A 23,889-nucleotide genomic window follows, 5' to 3' on the forward strand; every position below is an offset into this window, starting at 1 on the left:
AATATATTTAACTAAAAAGCATCAACTTCCACTGATGAAAAAGCCCCATCTTTGCAACTATATTCACCTTCTCAATTTACTTTGAAATCCTAAAAATTCTACTGTCTAAATTCCATGTTAGAGAAATCTTGCTATTACAGTTTTTATTTGTTCTTTTCATTTTACATAAGCCTAAAAAATACCCAATATGTCTTACTGAACGTTAGGAACTTAGATAAAATAACATTCTAGTATTTTGTTTTGAAGCCCTTCCTATACCTGACCATCATAGTTCTACCTAGCATATTCTTGATTCTGAATTCTAACAGCAAAACATTAACATTATACAAAATATTGTTTAATGTTCCTCTTGGGAAAAAAAAGCATCAAGCAATAGATCCCAGAATTAAGTAATTTCTGTACCTTCAATTAGCAATAATCTCTACTTTGTTACCTTTCTATAAAAAGCTTTTGTCAAACGCCAAATATAATTTTTCTCACACTCAAAAAATACCAAAGCACAACATGGCAGCTTCTATTACCACTTAAGCTATGTATAAAATTTGACTAATGCACTGCCCTTGGAATCAGTAAATAAATGGGATTTAAGAATGAGATTTCTCTGAAGATGTCACTGAACATTGAAAGCACAATAGGATGGTCATAGATGACCTTTACAAATGTAACTGAATATATTTCACATAACACCTAACTTACAAAAGAATTAATTTGATACTCCCCTTCCTAAATAATTTCTATTTTTAGAAGTCAATGTTTGAACATTGCATTTGTATTTACTACCTTTACTACTTATCTCCTTGCATGCCGCATCATTAAGTAATTAAATATCTGAAGTCAGCTTCTATTTCTTTCACCAACTGACTTAGAACTAAATTTTAAAGTGCCTAAACAATCTATTTTACAAGAATTCAAAGCCATCAGAGTAATGGTTAATGGAGAGAGAATTAACAGGATAATTCGAATGCCAAGTATTGAATTCTACACCGCATTCCATTTTCTATTTTTGTATTCAGGAGGCTTCTGTAATATCAAGTGGCTGAGGTCTTTAACTTGTAATTAACTTTATTTAATTCTTGCCAGAATACATAAAAGTCCACATAATGAAGTGTATTCCCTCTGCTTTCAGATATGCAAAACCATCACTTCTGAAATATGTTTGTCAAGAGCATAGAGGATCATATTTACTTTTATTTTCTTGCCAGTGGCTCAAAATACTGTAATAAGCCATTCATATTATATTCAAGAAATTTTAGTTTACTGACTAGTCTAAAAATTGGAGAAAAACAGAAATTGCACTGCCAATGTACTGTGACAAAGGAGATTTGTCCTAGTTAGGAAGTGGTAATTAGAAATTGCAAAATATAGAATCATTAGGAATTGCAAGACATAGGATCATAGAATCATGTAGTTTGGAAAGACCTTTAAGCTGCTAAGGCCAACCGTTAACCCAGCACTGCCAAGTCCACCACCATGTTCCTTAGTGCCTCATCTACGTGTCTTTTAGACACCTCCAGGGATGGTGACTCCACCACTTCCTGGGGCAGTCTATTTCAATGCTTTCATCCTTCCAGTGAAGAATTTTTTTCTAATATCCAACCTAAACCTTCCCTGGCACAACTTGAAGCCATTTCCTATTGTCCTGCCACTTTTTACGTGGGAGAAGAGGCCAACCCCCACCTGGATACAGTCTCCTTTCAGGCAGTTGTAGAGGGTGATGTCGTCACCCCTGAGGCTCCTTTTCTCCAGTCTAAACAACCTCTGCTCCCTCAGCCACTCCCTGTAAGATTTTTTCTCATAAGATGTGTCAGAGACACATTGCAGAGCAAAATTAAATTTTCTTTGATAGCTGAACAACTTAAAAGTTTTCCTGGTTTCAGGTGGAGCAGATTTCAAATATCTCCTATTGTAGCAGTCTCTTTTTTTTACTGCCACCACAGATACATTACTACATTTTATAAAGTTACAAAAATCACAGGTTGTCATTTCCACATGACAGTTTGTTGAGCTGAGTAGACTGAGTTGAGATTTGTGCAGGTTTAAATATATAAATCAGAAAGCCAAAAGAAACAGGAATTATCCTTTTTCATCAGTACTAACAAATTAGTGCACAAATGTAAACTCCTGATTAATAACAAAATAAAAGCATTAAGTAGTAACCAAAGATAAATAAACCTGTTTCAGATTAAAAAACTCATTCTAAAGGAAATTAAGATGTTGATAAAACAATTACATTTCAATTTAGTGTTCAATAATTTACAAAACAAAGGGATTTCTTTTTTATATTGGACAGGAAAACATTTACTGTGAAAAATTTGGATCAATAAGCTGCCTTATAACCTTTAAAAAAGTAAAAAGGATTTTACTTAGTAGAACATCATGTATTTTTATATATTAGTATTTAATCCTCATGCTTTAACATATATCCTCATTGTCAAACCATTTCATTCACCAACAGTTTGAACAGATTTGTTTACAAAGACAAAATTTGTTTACAAAGAAATCGCAGCAAAGTGAGATCTGTTAAGTGCAAACTGCATTTCAGTCCTCTTCATGAACAAGCAATATTACTGGAGATGCAGGAATCCAAAGGAAAATTGATTGAGAAATGGATAATCCCATTGTGAAAAGGAAACAAATATATTTCCGTATCAGTTATTAGTTAAGAACATTATTGTTTCTGTATAAGCAAGATTACAGAGGTTCCATCAGACAAGCAGACTGTTTGTGCTGTTAGTATGAATACAATGCCTTATTTACTTAGAAAAATATTTATTTGTCTAGGAAAGCATGAATGCACTGGCATTAAATCTTATAGAAGAGCTACAAAAGAATTTTTAATATCATTACACATACAGTGTCATTAACAATTTTTTAACATTTTATACGGCATTACATTCCTCTTTCACAAAGGGTTGCTGTTTTCACTTATAACCTCCAAAACTACTAAAAGCAACAGAGGTGAAAATGAGGCAGTACTACTAAAAAGAAGTATAATTGAGGGTCTTCTGTTTTTTTCATTTATTTATTTTTTTAAAAAATTATATACCGAAGAAAGGACATGAGTTACTGGAAATGGATTATTAAGAACTCTTTGAACCAGAAAATAGCAAGACAAACTAAATATGAAGTTAATGTGTAACTAAGTGTTACCTGGGAATGCTCTTTAACCAGGGAAGAAATAACAGACTTTTTCCTATATTTTATTCTACCATATACACAAGCACTTGTACATTTTATTTGTGAGAATGCAGTGAGATGGAGAGACAGAAAGAGAAGCAATGCCTGGCTGCTTTGGTTTCCTGAGCTAATTTTTTCCCAAATTCTCCCTGTGAGAAAGAGAAAAGTCCATTCAGCCTGCAGATTGCAAGGCTTTATAATCTCTGGTATTAAACACAATTCAGAAATCCTAAGAGTAGAACCTTGGAAAACTGATTTTCAGAGACAAGAAAATAATCCCCTGCACTTGAAGAACACAGTCTGAACATTTTAGAATTCTGAATAAGAGAGTAAGTTCTTCTATCATCGGTATGACAAAACCATACCTCTTTACTGAAGCTACTCTCTGCCTATTTTTTGAGTTTGAGGTTTTGGGCCACGCCTTCAAGGCTTTTTTGTCTTCTCCCCATCTCACTATCCAAGAAAACTTGGGATACACAGAAAGAAAACAAATTATTGTGAAGTTACATGACCCCAGGATCTGGGCTTTAAGGAAATCAGTAGAATTTGACACTAATGATACAGGACAATCACAGGAAACTGTGACAGGCAGTCACTCAACTAGAACCTCTTTGAGGGACTTCAGCACACCAGCCTTCCTTCTCTTCTCAGTCTTTTTTCAAGACTGACTGTAGCAAGAAAAAAAGGCACGGCTAAAACTGGCAAATTCCATTTATTCTAGCTAATGCTCCTAGAGGAAAAATAACAGATAAAAAAATCCCCAAACAAAACCGTTTAGATTACTGTGAATGTTTTGGAAACACTATTTAGTCCAGATATTTAGCTACTAACCAGAAAATATTCAGAACTATAATCATAGCATCTATGAGAAAATGTGCAGAATCACTTCAGATCAACTTGATTATTCACTAATAAGGAGTAAATCTTCCAGTTCTGAATCTTTTTATGATATAATGGAGGTTCAGAAGAGACTACTCAGCCACTCACTGTCACCTACAGAAAATGAAAGTATTGTATAAAGTATCTCAAGATTGAAAATATCTGCTAGGTTTTGGAGGAGCTTGCTCCTGTTTAGCTCAAAGTTGGTTCATGTTTTGATGATGACCTGCCCAAAAATACCGCAAAAACACCAACAGAGATTTCAATCTCTGAATCTAAATTTTATTAAAACACAGACCAGAACATATAGCTTTAAAATATATAAACTGAAAATGAAATAAAAAATAAGAGCTTGATAAGGAATCTCCCATCCTATCTAGTGCAATTTTACAGTGATTGCATGATCTGTTTTTTTTCAACCTGCTTTCCCTCCAGTGCAGCTTTCTCATCATGGCTATGCATCTGCCATATGTACTTTCTTAACATGTTCAGATTACAGGCCTTCCTTCCACAATTTCTCACATGCTGTCTTTCACTCCCTACCTACTGTACTCTCGTTCCTTTCTTGTTTCCCAGCTTTATTCTTGTTCAGGTATTGTTTTCCAGCTGTGCACATCCAACAATGCTGACTATTCAAGAGGACATAAGAAGATAACACTCTACCCTGCTGCCTAATCACATCTTAACTTTAATAACAAAATAGATTTGTAAGCTTATACAAATAAAACAAATTTGCCTTCAGTCACATATGTCATTCTTTACAAATTTACAGAAACAGATTCTCTTCAGGCTGTGAACTTAACAGAAGATACAAACTTCACCTTGTAGCTACCAGGAAATTCAGTGCAGTCTATAATTTCAGGTCGTGTCATAGAGGTATATAAGCACAAAGAGCCAAACCCATCGGCAACTTCATCAGCCATCCAGCTGCGTTTTGCAAAGTAGTGAGTCAGACTGAAGAACCATGGCAGTTTCAAATGTGTATTTTCTCTCAAGATGTGTAATACAAAACTGACGAAAAACCCCGAACCAAAACATATTCCTCAAGGCTGCTGAGCCACAACACTTACATAACTATGGCTCCTGCTTTCACTGTCTGCTTGGCTAAAAGAGTTAACAGCATCATCATTCCTTGTCAAGTCTGGCATCATCTCTTAATTTCTTACAGATGTCCAATTATGTGTGAAGATACTAAACGAGGCAAATTCCAGACGTCCTTCCTTGGTGTCTCCCAATAAAGTAAGAGGTGACATTCCTCTAACCACGTATGGACATCTTCCCTGGAGCTAGTGATTTTTAACTCTTTCAAGATGGAGTAGTGAGAAACAGGTAGCTCATTCTGAAGGACAGGCCAAAAATGCACTGAATTAACTACACCCAAGAGAGCTTACTTATCCACCCAAAACATATATCATGTGCTCTTCAGACCTGTTCACACTCTGGATGCACTAATGCTCTCCACACTTTGGACAAGTCTTTTCACCCCCACCCCAAGACTCAGCTCCAGTCCTGTCAGATTGATCTGGTTGGGCCAGAATTATGGCCAGCTCCAGACAGCAGCTCATTCACTCTTATGTTGTGTTAGGAGACCTACCTATACTACAAAAATTCAACCATATGGGCACAACTAAATTTAAACTAGCTTGCTAGCATCCTCAACTATCAGCTACTGATTTTTCTCACACCAGGACTTCCACTCCACCCTTCAATTTGAAGCTTGTCCTGAAAACCACTTTAAAGAATACACAAATTCAACTAGCATGTTTTAAACAGAAATCAAAAGCAATTTCATTCTCCAGATCCATGTGTTTCTACTGCAGCAATCACTTGTGAGAGCCAGGCAAGACTGAGGTGTTAACCATGTGATCCAGCATTCAGGAGACCCAACAGGTATGCTTCTAGAGAAGAAATTACAACATTTTCTGAGTATTAATATCAAACCCGCTTTAAATCTCTTATATTTCCTGCACATTTATTCTACTGACAACTTAAATGTTATTAGAAGATGAAAGATTACAGAAATTGAAAAGTAGGAAATCTGTCCCTGGGACTTCCACAGCAACTTCTGCCTGTGCCTGGTGATGCTGCAATGACAGTTCTGCTATCAGCCCAGAGCAATGAGCAGTTGCAACAAGTGCTGCAAATTTTACTTTGTAATAACGTTCTAAAGACAGCCCTCAACTGAATGTTTGAGATTTCTTTAGCTTCCCAATGCAGGGCCTGAGCTGCCTGTCCTGCTTTCATTTTCTAAACCTCACATTCTCTTACTCAGGCTCTCCAATGAACAGTCCAAGGATTGCTCCTCTGTACCATAAGCAGAGGTGCTGCTGGTGCTTCACCTGTAATACTTCAGGTGAAATACCGTGTGCCTTAGTATCCTAACGCATGTGCAGATTTACATACACTTCAAGAGCAACATAGCATAGCTGAAACACCTAACACATCTACTTTTTATCAGGACATAAATTCAAGCTTCTTCAGCTCCCATGCGCAGTCAGGAAAAACAAACAAACAGGCCATTACTAATTTAGAAAGCTACCTGAAATTAATCTACTTCCTTTTCAATGAAGCTTTCAATGCAGCTTTGTAGCAGAAGTCTTGCTTGTTACTCAGGGACCTTTGATATAGTTCTCTGTTTCTCAACTCAATCACAGCAGAAGTCTCCAACATAACTCTTCAGATTTGACACACAAACCAAACTCCTTTCTCCACACAAAGTGAGGATTAGCCTTCATTGTGCTTTATTAGGTTCTTCACTAAAATCCATGACAGCAGCCTCGTCAAGTGGGTGACACTTGATGTTTCTAAGAAATTATTTCTACCTGTATGCAAAGTGTGGGTTTACCAGAGAAGGAAGAGGAGGAATGGGGAAAGAGAAAGTAAAAGCTCCCATGACCCTGACCAATGCACTGTCGGCTATATGCTGCTACAAAACCCACCTGCCATATTTTTCACAGTGTATTTTGCAGAAAAAGACACCTGGTCCCACCAAAACAAACAAAATCATCATTAACTATGAGTTTAAATCCTTTTTTGCCGAACGAATTAAATATTCCTTTCAGTCAAAGACAGTTAAAATTATAAAATTCAACTGACTGACAACATGAAAAAAAGACCTGCTTCAAAACTGGGAAAAAAAATTCAAAATTGTGAAATATCTATCTGAAAATAAAAGCTTTACTCCAGATTTTTCCCAGGTTCATACCTTTTCCCTACAAGGAGAACCATGGTTAAACTCACATGTCTGTGAAGACTCTTTTGTTGCTTTGAGTTCTACATTTAGGAATCAACAAGTTTGTGAAGAAAAGTACCTTTAAACACAGATGTGGCCTATCAAATAATCTATCTAAAGCAGAGGCACATAAATCTTTTCCACCTGAGCTAATGGGATTTATTTTGAGGCTTCTGCTTTCAGCCTAGTTCTGGTGTGTATGAAGGACTCGAAATCTAAAGAACTTGTCATAGGTATATGCCCAATTTGGAAACACAGAGACACCAAGGAAGCAGAGTATTACTACCAGATTCAGATTTTCATAAGAGCAGAATCTATACCCACTCACTGGGAAAGTGTCATGCACTGAGAGAGGACAAGTGTCTTCCATTGAATTTTCCTGGCTGCCTCCTGAAATCTCCAGATGTCCAGCTCTAATGCAAAGAAAACCAAAGATAGTTTTTAATTTCTGCCTAAAATTGCCTCAGAAGTTGCCTCTGTATTTCTACTTAGCATTCTTTAATTTCAGAACATGGTTGGCTTTGAATATTTTGAAATATATATTTTAAAGGCCATAGAGTTATTCATTGAAATTACTGTTCAAGTTCAAAGACAAGCTGCCTCCATGATATTTAGGTTAAAAAACCTGTAGTATCTACAAGATTTTTAATGTGTCCTGTTGATTAAAATATTCTGTAGACTCTAGTCAATATGTTATCCTTGGACTCCAGCAGCATGAGAAAAGCGGGGATGGCCCTGTGGGCAAAGCAGAAAGGTCTCAACCAGGAGAGGAGTGTGGGTCAGGCTCCACTTTGGAGGGGACTGGGCTGGTCCAGAGCACAGGGGCATGTTGCTGAAAGAGGATAAGCACTGGCCTCATATTGTAAAGTCACAGTAAAAAGCCCCTGCTGCCAGCAAATTTCCAGGCCACACCTAAACACAAGGGATTAGCAACACCCTCACTTAACAGACAACACAATAGAAAAATGAAGAGGATGAACAGTTTGTCCAAAGCAGCAATACAAATGTGGTTTTCTGCATCCTAGTCCAGTATGTAGATGTCCCTGCCAGGCTATACAGAAGGACTTAATAGGACTGGAAAAGACACAATTAATAACTGGGTAGACAGAAAGCACTATTTACAAGCACGTCAGAGGCCCCGAGTCATACATTGATTGAGTGTGTTTGTTTCTGTAAAGCAGTGTTAATCCCACTGTTGAGGCAAACATAAGGATTTTAAAAGAGGAATTTAAAGTGGGGTAAGTGAAGGGGAAAAGGCTTGCCACTCTTCATAATATAAAAATATGTCAGTGCAAATAGCCATCATTTATTAGAAGCCTCCTATCTGTGTAGCAAAATGTCATCTACTGATGAATGCAACTGGAAGGGGGAAAAAAATAAAAAGAAACTCTTGTCAACAGTTTCCAAACAATTCCAAATCAAATAATTTGCTTTTAAAATTATGTTTTGGTTAATTCATGTTAACTACTGGATATGTGTTGTTCAGAATACATAATTTCTCAGTGGAATTAGCTCTTCTGAAAAGTCACCAATTATTTTAATGGCAGTTTTTGTAAGCCATAAATATCTCTAAGACTTTTAGAAAAGTCCTGAGATGTTTCATAGAATCATAGAATGGCTTGGGTTGGAAAGGAATTTAAAGGTCATATTGTTCCATTTCCAATGCCATAGGCAGGGACACCTTCCACTACACCAGGTTGCTCAAAACCCCAAACAACCTGGTCTTGAACACTGCTGGGGATGGGGCATCCACAGCTTTTCTTGGCAACCTAAATTTAGAGCTGAGTAAATTGGAAATTAGTATGGAAATTACTTTACATATTGTTGGGACAATGGCGAAAATCTAAAATGTTGAAGTTCTCAAAATCTCCTTAATAAGCAAACACTACTAAATGCTTCAGGTTTCTATCAAAGGAATTTCTATACTCCAGGCATGATAAAAGACAATAAATTTTAGTGACAAGAGCTATAATTAAGATAATCAGAATATTTTGGATGATACAAATGGAAGGGTAAATGGCAGGAAATTTTAGATTTCAAAATATATTTATTGCACCCTAAAATACTCCTTATTCTTTAGAAATCTGACTTCTCTGTGAGAGAAGAATCCAGTTTTCTCAGCTCTGCTGAGAGCAGGACATTCTGGGAAGTTAAGCTGCCACTGCAGTGCAAGGGAAGGCTCCCAAGGGTTCAGACTCCCAACTCCATCAGCCAGCCTGCTGTCTGTCCAGGCACTGGAAACTGGGAGGCTGTAAAGAGGCAGATGGCTTTGTTTTGGGATCTACACTACTACTGTGGGTCTCAGCTCTCCTCAGGCCTGCTGTGCAGCATTTCAGAAGCATCCTACTTCTAGAGCAGACTCTATGACTAGAGTCATTAGGCCTTCTAAAGCATACATCTGATGCAGTCCTCCTTGGCTCCCTTCACATCTAGTGAACCCATCTATTTTAGGGTGTCATGAATTACTCCCTAGAAATAAATATTTTTAATTAATTGCATGTCAGTCAAAACATGAACCTATAAATTGCCCAAGTTTTGGTATCCACATAGCAAGAATTTTCATTCAATCAGGTGAACCTAATTCCAAGGGTCTAGAGTAGATCCATGGCCACATATTTGCTGGTTGGAAAACATTCTTCATCCTGAAACTTCAGCAGAATCAAAATATCGTAGAAGAACATTCAGATTCAATGGTAAATGACCACAACAAAAAAAATCAATGATGTAACAATGATGATTGCAATGAAACTTGTCTAAGAAAAGCTGTGAGTCACCTGAACCCAGCCAGTATGGAAATCCTTTGAAATGGCATCCTTAAGGCAGAACTTTTCAAAACTGGACTTAACAGGAAATTATTTCCTAGCAGGAAGAACAGGAAAAGGTGTTCAGTAACTCTGTTTTTCTCCAAAGAATTTTAAATTACTACCTTAAATTCAGAAGTCTACACAAATAATGTGGTAATGGTTAAACCTTCCCTGAATGACCTGAAGGGGAACAACCCCTCTGCCTTTGTGACACACACCCACAGCATTCCAGAAGTTAAATTACTTCCCTATCCTACTTGACACCTATCTTATGCAGTCCCTTGAAGAAACAAGTTTATGAGATCCTTCAACAGCAAAAAGCATTCTGCATAAAGATCTAGCTCCCATTCATAGTGTACAGGTAACAGGTTTACATGTGCCACATGTATTAGTTGACTGATGTCTAAAATCAGCATGTGGGTGTGGGAAAATGCATGAAACCAGCCTCAAGAGGGCTAAAGTTTATACATTTGTTTAACAGAAAAATGGTTCTAAGACATTGAAGCGACTCCTCTTGCTTTATCTGCCTACAACTACCATCACTCCACACCACCAAACCCTCTCTGATAATGTCCTGGCATTTGTAATAAAGATCAGTCACCTGTTACCTGACTATGTCAATGTATTTTGAAAAAGCTTTCCAGACAGAATTAAGCAGAAAATAATGTTCCCATTGTGAAATATGTTTTCAGGATAAAGCCCAGAATAAAGGTTTCTTCAACAAAAATTAAAAGGAAAGGAAAAACATTTCCAGGGTTACTCACACAGGAATAACTATCAGCCTGGCAACCAATGCAGGCTGGGGTTAAAGGCTTTTTGTCTGAATCAAAGTGAGTAGGAACTCAAGACTTGATATGTCCATGTGGTAGAAAAGTGCTTGAGCTGCAGAGATGCTTTTTATGCCCTGGGGTTTAAAAAAAAAAACAAAAACCAAAAAACTTCAGCCTTAAGACTGTTTTCCAGCACAAATTTTAACAGAACTATCCTGTTTTGATGGAAGTTTGGCATTTGGCCAAATCTGACAGACCAGTAAAACAGTTTCAGGCAAAATCAAAATATCAGTCCAACAACCTCTACCAGAAGGTCAGAAAAAAAAAAAAATGTAGCTCCTTTGCCTAGGAAGAAGGATTATGTGTGACAATTTCACTTTACTTGCTCACCATAAAATATTTAGTTAATTCTTTTCTTCTTTCCTTGATGATGATATACAGTCCTAAAGAACTGCTTCATTTTTGTTTTTTTTTAAAGCAATTATAGCAACAAGCATAAAAACCAAAGCAAAATGCAAAACTAAACAAGCACAACAGAAGGTCACTTGAAGAAGTCACAAAATAAATTACCCAGATCTCATATTCATTAGGGCAGAGTTTCATTACTGCTACAACAGCAATAGACAATCTCAAAATTAGCACAAACTCTTAGTGCATATTCTACCCTCTCTAGCACAGGTGACTTACCACTGTCATGACTCCTTTGTCAGTATGTGAAAGCACAAACCCTTACAAAGCGTATGTTTGGCTGCTAAAAATAAAGCCTAGATAAATGAAGCTAATTTCTTAAAACATACTCTTCACTCAGGTTCCTACACCAGGTAACATGCCTGTCCCTGCTTCTCTAGAATGATGACTGGAACTTTCTAAGCTACACAGCTCGTGATGTCAAACCACACATGTTGCTGTGCTTCCATATCTGAAGTTTGGAAGATTTGCTTACATTTGATAGCGCAGCTCCTCTAAGAATGCAAGCTAGAAGACCAATGCAATTTACTGAAACGTGTCTGGATGTCAAACATGACTCATTTTAGAAAACACCCAGTAAAACTTGCATCAACAGAACAATTGTAGTTATATTTTAAATCAATTCTTGATCCTTGTTTCGGTTCTGGGGGAGTGGGAATGAGTGGGTTGGTTTTTTTAAAGCTTCCGCTCAAATGAAACCTTACAACATTTATTTCTAGTAGGCCACAGCAGTTTAGTGAATCCACAAGTATCTTTCCTTATATTCAGTGGACATGAACATAAAGGAAGATATATTTTTGATTCATATATCTACTACTTCCAGAACTACTTGTCTGGTCTCACAGCCTTGCTTGCTAGTTGCAGTGGTGAACTCAGAATGAGGAGCAATTTCTGCAGCTTCATGTGCTAAAACGAAAAACTCAGTCTTGAAAGATTTATATATATTCTGCACATACAGAAATTGGTGAAATGGAATCAAAATCTCTGATTTTGTTTATCAAAACCTGTACAAAAGTTGGTTGTGGTCATTAGGAGATTCCAAAATTGCAGTCCCAGAAAAAACTGGTTGTATTTAATTTTCTCTTTACAGATTGAAACAAATTTCATCTATCTGCCTATTTTAGTAATAGAAAGATATAAGAAAAATAAGCTCAGTGAAATATACTGGGGATAGAGGGATAGGCCTGAAGTTCAGCCACAGCACAGCGTGACTTGGCTGTCAACCCCACTCCACTGACTGAAATTACATAATTGCTGTCATGTGGATACAAAATGCTGCTAGAGAGTTTTTTCTTGTTATTTTCTAAGCCCGTGAGAGACTTTTCTCTCACACAGAAGAGGTAGCAGAGTTATGTAAACAACCAAACACCTGCAGCCTTGAAAAGTCTTGTTTAGAATACAGTAGAAAAATATTTTGACAATGGACGTTTTAGGACTTTAGCCAATCACCCCCAAGGGGTGGCTGATCCTTGTCCAATTATGAAGAAAAAAGTCTATAAAAGAGTTTGTAAAATTAAATAGATCAATCTTGCTGCACAATTCCTGCCTGCTGGATCTTCTCTCCTCTTCCTCCTCTAAGGCTGCGGGACACGGTGATATACCCTAGGGCCTAGGGCTGTGGTAATACTGTCAGGCAGTTGGTTGTCACAAACCAACTGTTACTCCCCTTGTTGTGTTTTAATGCATGAAAACTGCACAGGATCGTGGCAGATACGAGGCATTACAGAACCAATGAAATAAAAGTTAAAGCCTGAATTATTCATGTAACTACTCTTTGAATAAGTCTGGTATATCTGCCATAGTATTTCAGATGGAACAAGACATGAATAGCACATTTGTTTGAGTTTTCTCCCCATTCCATCCCTCGCCCTTGGGTAATCAGGTGTTTTACCAATATGGTAAGTCCGGATGTGTCTGTCAAAACAGGCTTTGACTGGAAATGCTGTTCCGACAAAATAGAAAATGCAGCATTCTTCACAGTGAAAAACTCCACAAATCTGAATGTCGGTTTGCTTTCCCAGATGACAGTACAGTCATTTTCTGAACAGCTTTGTTTAATAAGTTGTTGGTATTGCTACTGTGATTTTCAAGCTGAAGCTTTTCTGCAGCCGGAGCAGTCTCCAGTGCACTATGTCCTGTTTGGAGCTTCTTAGGGAGCAGACCACAAAAAACTACTACTCTATTTTTGGGTTTTAAGTAGTCTAAAGGTGTGGACCTAAGTTATCAGGCCTTCCAGTGGTCTAAACTTTGTCACAGCATAGATAATGATAACTATGGCCTTGTCTACATTGGAGTGTCATATTCTTCTATTCAAGGGTCCAAGTGCTCATGGAAGCAACATTACCACCTTACCTACTTGCCACAGAGTCACAAAAATACCCAGAGCAACCTTAATATTTAATAGCATAACTCATCTGCATATTTTATGTATCTGCAGCTCCATCCTATTGCTAGGATAGTCAAAAAGAACTTCTTTCCTAGTACTGTTTTTTTCTAATTTAATTTGAGGGCACATAGTTAACCAAGTGGCATATAAGCTCTAGGGTATCTGTTTCACTGCTCCCATTGGAACAAGATGTGAGATCCAGTGCTGATTGATTTTACCTTAATGACTGCCATGGCAAACCTTATTTCAGCCTTATCTTCCCAATGAAGAAGGGTGGCAACAAAGCTCAACAAAGGATACAAAAATGGCAGGTATTTCAATACTGGTATTTCAATAGTTATCCAGTAAAGACAGTTTTCTGTTTCCATGGCAGTAGCCAGAAGAGTTCAAAACTGTGTAATTTTCATGTTACTTACAAAAAAATTTAAAAATAAAAGAAAAAAGCCTTCCCAGACATAAAAATTCAACCCAATAACCAAATGGAGGCACTCAGGACTCACAGAGCTGTCAACATACTAAAGCCACTGTGCAAGACATTGCTGATATTATGGCAGAAGTGAAGAAACATTTTTTCACTTCCTACACAGCTACGACATATCCCTGAAAAAAACCTCAGTATGCCACAATCTATTGGACTCAGGATGTGAGTTGCACCATTAGTCCTCTGGTATCACATCTGAGCAGCCCTGAAAAATCAACAGCAAACACCTAAATTGTTCCTATGTAATGGCACACATCTATCTGGAAACCAGTTGGAAAAAACACCATTGCATCTAAAATACAGCACGATCAAAAACTAAATAAAGTAGAATAAAAATATGTAGCAAATAGTTAAAGATTGTTTCTACATCAGATCATGTTTGTTGTAGTTTGGGTCATCCTTGATACAACTGATTGCAACAAAAATACCTAAAAGGAAACAAAACATTTTTGCTGCTTCAGGCTCCAAATGTAGCTGGTATCCCTACTATAACTAGGAACTAAAGTTCTGAAGTTATCATACCACTTATATTCAAAGTTCATTCAATTCAAAGAGAGTGCTTCAAACAACTCCTATTATGTCCCAGATGGATGCTAATACCAGGACAGAAATAATAAAAAATCCTAAAAATTACCTTGTCTTTACAGGTCTGTTTAATCTACAAGTACTCAGATCTCTAGCCAGTCTGCTCAGGTGCATTTAACTTTCCCTTTCCACACCTTAACATGATTGAAATTTCTGAAAATTTAGCCAAAAATTTTCAGTTGATGTTTTTGTAAAAACATCATCAGCAATTTTCCACCGGCTCATTCCCCACAACTACTTATCTTCAACCCTTGTACCACTTGTACCTAAACACTCAGCAAAGAGTAGAAAACAGGCTGATCTTCCTTGCATCCCTCTCAATATTTGAAACAAATGCAAACTGTGAAAACCAAAATAACAATACTGTCTGAAGGTGGTAACGATCTGACAAAATTATAGTTAAGAACCTGTATGCATAAACAATTTTTAAGATGAGATTCACCATAGTCTTCACACTTTTGCCACTGCAGCTGCTTAAACCATTTTTAGCTGCTATTGCTTAAGCTCTGAAAGTGGAGAGTTTTAGTAACTCAGATTCTGAATTGTTGACTGTTTATCCCTGACAAATTTTGAACACAACCTCACTGGCATCCATTGACCTAAAAATATACCCCAGTAATTCAACAGAACTGCTTGCTTACAGCACCAGTTAATTTCAACCATTATGTTCGCAACATAACCCACTGGTAAACAGGATGATGATTGATTGATTGATTGATTGATTGAATTACACTGGACCTGATAAGTAGCCCTGAGATGGCTATTGTTTAATCCAATCACTTTGTCATCACAACAATGAGATACAAATGACTATTCATACCTTAGTTTAATTACAACAATATTATTCAGGCTTAACCTGCATTGATTTCTATAACTTTTAACTTTATGAACATGAACATGAGTCTGTTTCTCTCTTGTTAACAGAAACACACTTTTGAAACAAAAAAAACTCTGAGAGTGCCGATACACTTTTCTAAAATAGAGAACTAGAGAGTATGGCTAATGGGAATGATTTAGTTTTTCTTCCTTTCTGTGGTTTGGATTCAATTATCTCTACAGCGACATTCACTGTTTCCAAAGAAAGATGGCTGCTTATTAGGAGCATTCAGGGTTTTCAAAGTGTCATAATGTATATAAATCTGAGCCATCCATTCATTTTGATTTATTTACATGCTTTTTTTTTTTTGGTCATTTTACATAGAACTTGCAAGAGAATATTTGTTATACAGAGCAGTACATATTAATTTTGCAAGGATTCCCCAAATCATGTGCATTACATCAAAAGACCTGGTGTTAGGGTAGTAACATCACAACCTTGCAGTTGTTTAGCACATAAGCAACCTAGACAACAGAACTTAATGAATTAATTTACATCTACCAAAGTGCTAAAATGCTACAGTTCTTAGTTGTACATAAATTGCAAATTTGGGGACATCTGACTTGAGAGCCGAAATTTAAAAAGTTTTATCTCTTTTTCCGTAAATATTGCCTCAAAAAGTCATTACTGATGCTCCATGGAAGCAGCTTTCTCATTTGTTTTGGCAAAAGTCTGTGGATATATAAACTAGAATGACAGATATCTCTACTTTGTCAGAAAACTAAAATACAACTGGAAGCAATAATGAAGTCGGATTTATCAATCGAATGCCTTGAAGAGTTCAGCCATATACTAATCTTTGCACAAAACCATCTTCAGAGGGAAAATAAAAAAAGATAAGCAAAAAACCCCTGTTGTCAGAATTCAGACTGTTAATTTAAGCAAGCCCTAACTATGTTAATAAGGAGGTTAAGACTATGGTCATCATTTTTTAATCTTTGTGAAAGATGTGTAAGTAATATGTGCACCAGTCTCCTATTGGAGTTAGTGATAAATACTAAACTTGATTATCCAAAGTAAGATTAAAAGAAAGTGAATCCAAAGTAAGATCCAAAGAAAAATTTAAAGTGTCCAGATGAAAAAATTACTTGCTTGGTAGTGAGAACTGATGATGATGATGATGATAGATGATGATGACGACAATGCATATTGTTCACGATCAATAATTTTCTAATGAGTACCTTAGGAGGAGCATATAAATTTTCAAATCCTTAAAACATACACAAGCTAAGTTCAATATCACTTGCTAGAAGCAAAAAAGTTTTGCTTTTCTTCGGATTATCTATATCAGCAGGGATCAATCTCTCAATTTTTCAGCCCCAGGAATGGTTTTCTATTAAAATATTCCAAAGTATCCTGTGCCATTTTATAACTATTCCTACTTCTTGGCACAGTCATGATACCAGATAATTGATAAGATAATGAAGAGGAACTAGTAGCATGAGGAATCCATTATTAACTTATTGTGTATACACAATATATATATGGTTATATATATACACACAACCATATTTAGGTCTTCATCTTGTAATCATGCCTCTACTTGCCTGAGGGCAAGCATGGCTAATCCTCAGGACTAATGACATAACTCCGCTTCCAGGTACAAGCCTCACCACACCTCTGATAAGACAAAACTTGCTCTGGACACAAGGGGAGATTTGCTAAATTTTGCTGTAGCAAAGCCCTTCCTATCTTGCAAGTTTCTTTCTAGGGCCTTAGAAAGAGATTCAATAGTTGATGGAATCTTATTTTTGTTGGCTTTAATAATACAGTTTAGAATGCTGTTTGGAACAAAATATTACCCATTTTATGTGTATTTGCTTTGATTACATAGAAGGAACTGTTCTGATTACACAGCGAGAAAAGTGAAAGAGTAAAGTAGAGCAATGAAGTTTAAGAGTTCATTTATTTGATAGTCGCTGGTATACAGATTACAGTGGCAAATTTTTCAACTCATCAGAATTTCATATGAAGAGATACAAACCACTAATTAAGTTTGAGGAATCCAAGTCCCAGTTATACATAAACTACATAGATGAAAATTAGAGGAGCATCTGCTCGGGCTGGAATATTCACAATGCATAAAGCAGTAAGTGTGTGAACAACCAAACACTCAGAAAATGCTGAAAGATTTTGGAACAGTTACTATAATCCATGAATTACAGAGGTACAAGGAAGAGTGGCTGGAAGAAGTTCTTACTTCACCACATTTCTGAATATACCAATTTTTTATAAGATTGTTCCTAAAAACAAAGAAGAAATAATCAAGGATTAAAACAAAAACAAATGTAAACACCTATTTACTTTATATTCTAGCAGACAGACTGTTCTTTAGGAATTACCAATAAGCTTCATACACACCATTTTAATCACAAAAATTAAGTCTGCTGTTGTATGAAAAACTCTGCTGCCGATTTGTAGAGAAATCATAAGAATCATACTGAAATAGACTTCACTTGATTCATTATAGAACATACTTTTAAAAAAGAGTATTTTCATAACCTAAGCATTATATATATGTAATGGTTTCACATAAGTAGTTATATATAAGCCAAAAATTTAGTATTTATGATCACAGAAGTCTGAATTAAATAGTTACCTTTCACAGACAACCCTTTTTCACACTACAGAAAATCCTAAAACAAAAGCACAGTAAATTTACTAAAAAAAAAAAACTAGAGCCATTGCTCTAGTTTTAAATGGTAACTAAGGAAGTCTCTCTCTACCACTCAGGGAGTGCAAATGCTCATCAAAACCAAACATGAAATACCTATAATGCATTATTGCATTAAGGGAGACCCTGGTTCCAGCTCCCACCTCTAGGCTCTTAGTTCCACAAGAATCTTTACTGCAAAGAAACCTGCTGACCTTTTCTTAATCCTGACAGATCTGCTGTGTGCTGAGTGACTTTGAAATTCAGTAATAAAAATGCCTTGAGGCTCAAAAAGTCCCTTTTCATTAGCACACAAAATTCCACTCATGTTCACCTGTAAAAAGAACCATTAAAAATGAAGAATAATTTAAAACTTTTCCTTCCTTCCTTCCTTCCTTCCTTCCTTCCTTCCTTCCTTCCTTCCTTCCTTCCTTCCTTCCTTCCTTCCTTCCTTCCTTCCTTCCTTCCTTCCTTCCTTCCTTCCTTCCTTCCTTCCTTCCTTCCTTCCTTCCTTCCTTCCTTCCTTCCTTCACTCTTTCTGGGGCCAGGCTTCACAGTACTAAAGAAGGAGCAGCTACATTTAGTAACTTGGATACATCTTGGAATTTGCAAAATAAAGCAGAAAAGGCAGACTGTGCAATGGAAATTATAATAAATTATGGTGGGGTTTTTTTTATATTTTTTTTAATTAACTTCTCCAGAGAGAATAGGTTGTGTGCTTGTGTTTCATAAAGCTCAATTCTTCTTACATGAAACAAAATGCTTGATTTAATATTTTTCTTAAATGCTGAGTTCAGTCATTTATTTTTGCTGATTACTGCCAATTAGGTATCCAATCTTGGTTCAATGTACAGTAGTTTTATAGCACAGCAACTCCAATGCCTTTCAAAAGTTCTACACCTGGGTAAGGGACTAGAATAAAGACCACAGATGTAATTAAATTGTTTAATTTAGTTACATCCTAGGGATTATACTTTATATCCCAGAAAAAGGATATTCTTCACATTCCTATTTCCGTCAACTTTCTCTAGCTTCGTTTATGAAAATCTGAGTGAACATCCAATATCATGCTTACTAGCTTCTACTCACCATTTTACAAAATGGCAACCATAACAACCTGAAATCCTGAAAACCTTGAAGGAACAAGGTTTCTGTAATTTTTTTCAACACAGCCCATCTATCTAAATTTTATATCAAGCTTTTACCATTTAATACTTCCTATCTTATACTAGCTTTCCTTTGAATTACAAAAATTCTCCATTTTCTTTGGTTATCTATTTACTTACCAAAGTATAAATTTAGATAATGTTCCCTATTACTGAAAACAGCTATAGTTTATAACATATAATCAGATCTTGGTAGTCCTGGACTCTACTCCTGCCCATCTGTAACTTAATGCAAAAATTATATTCCTAAATCCTGGCATCAAAAGCATCTAGGCTCTTCGTTGGCACCAGGAAAGCATATGTTCTTTAATTTTCAGTCCCATAGGAAAATTAATTGGAAGATCTACACTGGACCTCAGCAGGTTATCTTATTTATATAATGGAAATGACAAACTAAACCCTTGAAGTACAGAAATGTTGCCATCTACAATGTAATGAAAGCAGGTTGCTGATTTTTGATCATAATAAAAGAAATTTAAAGCCTTACTAATTTTCTTATATTTTTCTACCATGGAACAGGAATATCCTTTCTATTTTCACACCGCTCAGTCTATGGCAGAGCATAAGATCGGAGATGATTAATAATAATAATAATAATAATAATAATAATAATAATAATAATAACAAAAAGAAATTTAAAGCCTTACTAATTTTCTTATATTTTTCTACCATGGAACAGGAATATCCTTTCTATTTTCACACCGCTCAGTCTATGGCAGAGCATAAGATCGGAGATGATTAATAATAATAATAATAATAATAATAACAACAACAACAACTATTGGGAACAAAAACGGGCCAGTGTCAAAGGGTTTCAGAAAAAGCTGATGGCACAGTAAGAGTGCATGTCAGGAGTACGTCTTCCTGTCTATCACTAACTCCAATAGTTGCCTAAGGCAGAAAGGAGCTTACGTATGACCAAGTAAGACAGACCCCTGTTTACTCACTACAAAAAATGGGGATCCACAGCTGTGTATCTTCAAAATGATGCTTAGAGTCTAAATCAAAAGACTTCAACAGAAAACTGTTCTGTAACAAACTTTTTTGGTGTTATCTCTATATTGAAATTAATTACTTCTGTAATTACTACTGCTGACTTGAAAACTCATTCAAAACAAATTTTAAGTTCTGGGTTTTGTTTGATTCAAATCAGAGCCTGAAACACCAAAAAAATTAATGTCAAAATACTGTTAATCTATCTGTCAATAGATAATATATTTTTTAAAGACAGCATTCTGTCTTTAAATACAGTGTAGAAACCTGACCTCACCTGTAACGTTTCTATTGGTACATCACCATGAATCAGAGACGACCTGTACTGCAATCTCCCCTAATATCTATAATAATCAGATAATTTAGTTCTACAATACATTTAATAGATACAATAAGGGATATACCTTACAAGGCTATATGTGGACTGAAACTGCCTGAACTTTAGAGATCCAGAAGATCACTCAAGCTTGAAGAGTTCATTTTCTAATGAAGAGTTAAATCACCAATTACTAAGTGAAGACATTCAAAAGCAATGTTAGTATATGGGAGATATTCTGAAATGACACTGCTACAGCACTATCCCTACATTAAATGCCCACTATTCTATCACTCCTGTTTGAGATATTTCTAAAAATCAATAGTCCCTAAAATTATGTTACCATTTTCAAGCTGTTTTTTCCCATTTGCTCTCAAAGCCAACTCATTCATCACTTTTAGAGCCACCAATACCAGTTTAGAATAAGAATTTCATCCCAGCCATTACTGCATTTCTTTCAAAAGCTTCCCTTAGCAAGCACAGGGTTTATGTGAAATACTGAATGCATGGGAAAGAAAGCTTGAGACGGAGTCTAAAAAGTCATGTTTTCAAAAATATTTTTTAAACATGCTTAGAATATTTTACACGAAATGTAGCATATTTGCTACACAATTTCAGTTTGTGATTATCATGCAGTCCTTTGAACAGGTTAACAGCAATGAAGGAAAGAAGTAATAATTTCTTCTACAAACTGTTAAGAGTGTTTATAGTTCCAAAAGGGTTGTGGTTTAATCAATTTCATTTGAAGAAAAATAATGAAAAACAAGCAACATCAGCTAAACACCCTGAAAAATAGACAGTCTTGCACCTAGACAATGCAGGAGCAGTGGACTTTAGTGAACTACCAAGAATTAATTCTGAAGACAGTCACATAGGAAAACACAGACACAAGTTTTGGCCTTCTGAAACTTTGAGCAAGGCAGATCATCCAGCACTGGAGCTGACTGGTGGGAGTTGATGTGGTTTCTTAAACTTTGGGAAACAAGTCATGTACACTCACATGCACAGATCTCCATTCCAGCTCCACTTCATTCCACAAGTAGGAGAACTAGAAACTACTTAGGGCATTATGCATATTGGGAATTATCTTATATCTGAGATTATGGGCGACTCCCACATCTGCCAAAAAAACATTAGCTGATCTACTGATGAATTTTCCAAAAATCCTTTCTTTGGAGAATTAAATTACCTTTGTAGATGCAGTAAAATCTAATCAGTGCATTTTCTGAACATGTTCCCTAGGTCTCTCTTTCTTATAAATATTAATGTACGAAATCAGGGGCCAAGCTGTCCCAAAATTCATACACTCTATGTATAAATTTAGAAGTCTTAATGTGGTATTAGCACACAGAAACAGTAAACATCACACTTGGCTTTTAATACATTTAAATGTTGAGCATTTTTAAGTAGAATACTCTCAAGGGACCTAATTAACCAAATGAAGATTTTTCAGATTAGCAAAGCAGCTAGATATGTAGATGAAAATACAGGCTAAGAAGTTTGAATTTGCACTAGTGACAAGCATATGCTTTAAGCTCTGCACTTTGTAGATGCATGAGGTGAAGTGACATTTATTTTCTTCTTTTTACTGGGTAGCTCCAGGTTAGATAAGGTTATTTCACATGAAAACAAAATATCATCTGTCAATTCTCCTATTTGTGATTACATTAACATAAATTAAACTGTTAGAACTAAACAACCTCTGATGCAGGATAGGATGACTCAAAATTGATTGATGTCTGGCATCAGATAGGCAAGATCTTGGCTTCCTGGTTATTCGGAAATTAATGACAGTGATTTGTTCATCAGATGACAGGTAGAATAAAATAAAAATTAAATAAATTTGAAATATCATAATACTAAACAATATGAATCAAATATGTCCAGTAAATGAAAATGGTTTCATCCACTCAGTAGATTAGCAAACATGTCTCCCCAAGAAATCACTTTGGCAGTTTAATTCATTAATCAAAGTCTTAGAAAGGCTGTTTAAAACTACCATGGCATCTATCATTAGAGCAAATATACAAGTAAATACAAATATTACTCTTTATTCTGAGTGAGCTCCTGGATGTATTTTTAATGCTACCATTCCTAAATGTTAGTCTCCCAAAGCAAACTTCTGTTGATATTTTAGTATGCCCCTAAAGGAAGGACCATGAACAGAGAATATGTCACAATGACAGAAAAAAATTCATCAGGGTATACATGATTGGAGCATTTTATGTATTCATAATAACTTCATTTTTTCTCAAATAAATCCCACTGAACAAGAACAGTACCAACAGGCATTTTAAAAGAATAATTTAAAAATAAAGAATATTTTTAAAGTGTGCTAACATGTTGGTATGTGTGCATATATTGTGTATATCTATTTACCTAATTCACTTATACATGTATGTACAAGAGTAAACGTGTATTTTTAATTTTAAAAGCTGCATCACTAGTTTTTGCTGCCTATTTCAAAGATGGGAAGACAGTTATTTTTCATATGCAAGCACAAAGCAAAACACTTTTTTATTCCAAGAAAAAGTTTAGCTTTTACTACTCTACATAAATATTTTGCATATACTTCTATTCTTCCATTGAATTGTATGAGAATGCTACAGATGGTTTGTCACATCTCGATTAGCTCATTTTTCACAATGCTCTTGTGACACTCTGTATCATTTACACAAGGTTTATTTGTCAAAATCCCATAGCACCTTTCTGACAACAGATGTTTTGAAATTCATCTTATTTTGCTTGGCAAAGACTTATTTTAATGGATGTGACAGTATGATTTCAGTGAAGAATTCACTGGTCATTTAACTCACTTTAGAAAAACTAAAACCAGACTCTGATAAATGTTCATTTTGTAACACTTATAATGTATTTTAAAGCAATCAGCCTTATAAAATGTGGTTTGTTTGGGTTTTTTTCAGAAATGATTATTCACTCTAAGCTACTCTGCATAAGATATTTAAATAATGACTTCGGCCTGATTGTTTCTTCAGTTTCCCTCTTAAATAGAATGCAACTTTGAATCCACAGGTATTCCATGTAACACTTTGTGCATCAGGAACATGCATAGCAGAAGGTATGACAGTATTTTTTTCAGCA

The 23,889-nt window shown here is 35.8% G+C and overlaps 1 protein-coding gene across 1 annotated transcript in view; it reads right to left on the reverse strand.

The window, feature by feature from the left end:
- The window catches only part of LOC103611781 (fibroblast growth factor 14), a 318,317-nt gene that overhangs the window by 16,400 nt on the left and 278,028 nt on the right, over positions 1 to 23,889 (reverse strand). The window lies entirely within an intron of this gene.

The sequence above is a fragment of the Corvus brachyrhynchos genome, unplaced genomic scaffold (assembly GCF_000691975.1).
Source record: "Corvus brachyrhynchos isolate BGI_N302 unplaced genomic scaffold, ASM69197v1 scaffold92, whole genome shotgun sequence".
NCBI classification, from domain to species: Eukaryota; Metazoa; Chordata; class Aves; order Passeriformes; family Corvidae; genus Corvus; species Corvus brachyrhynchos.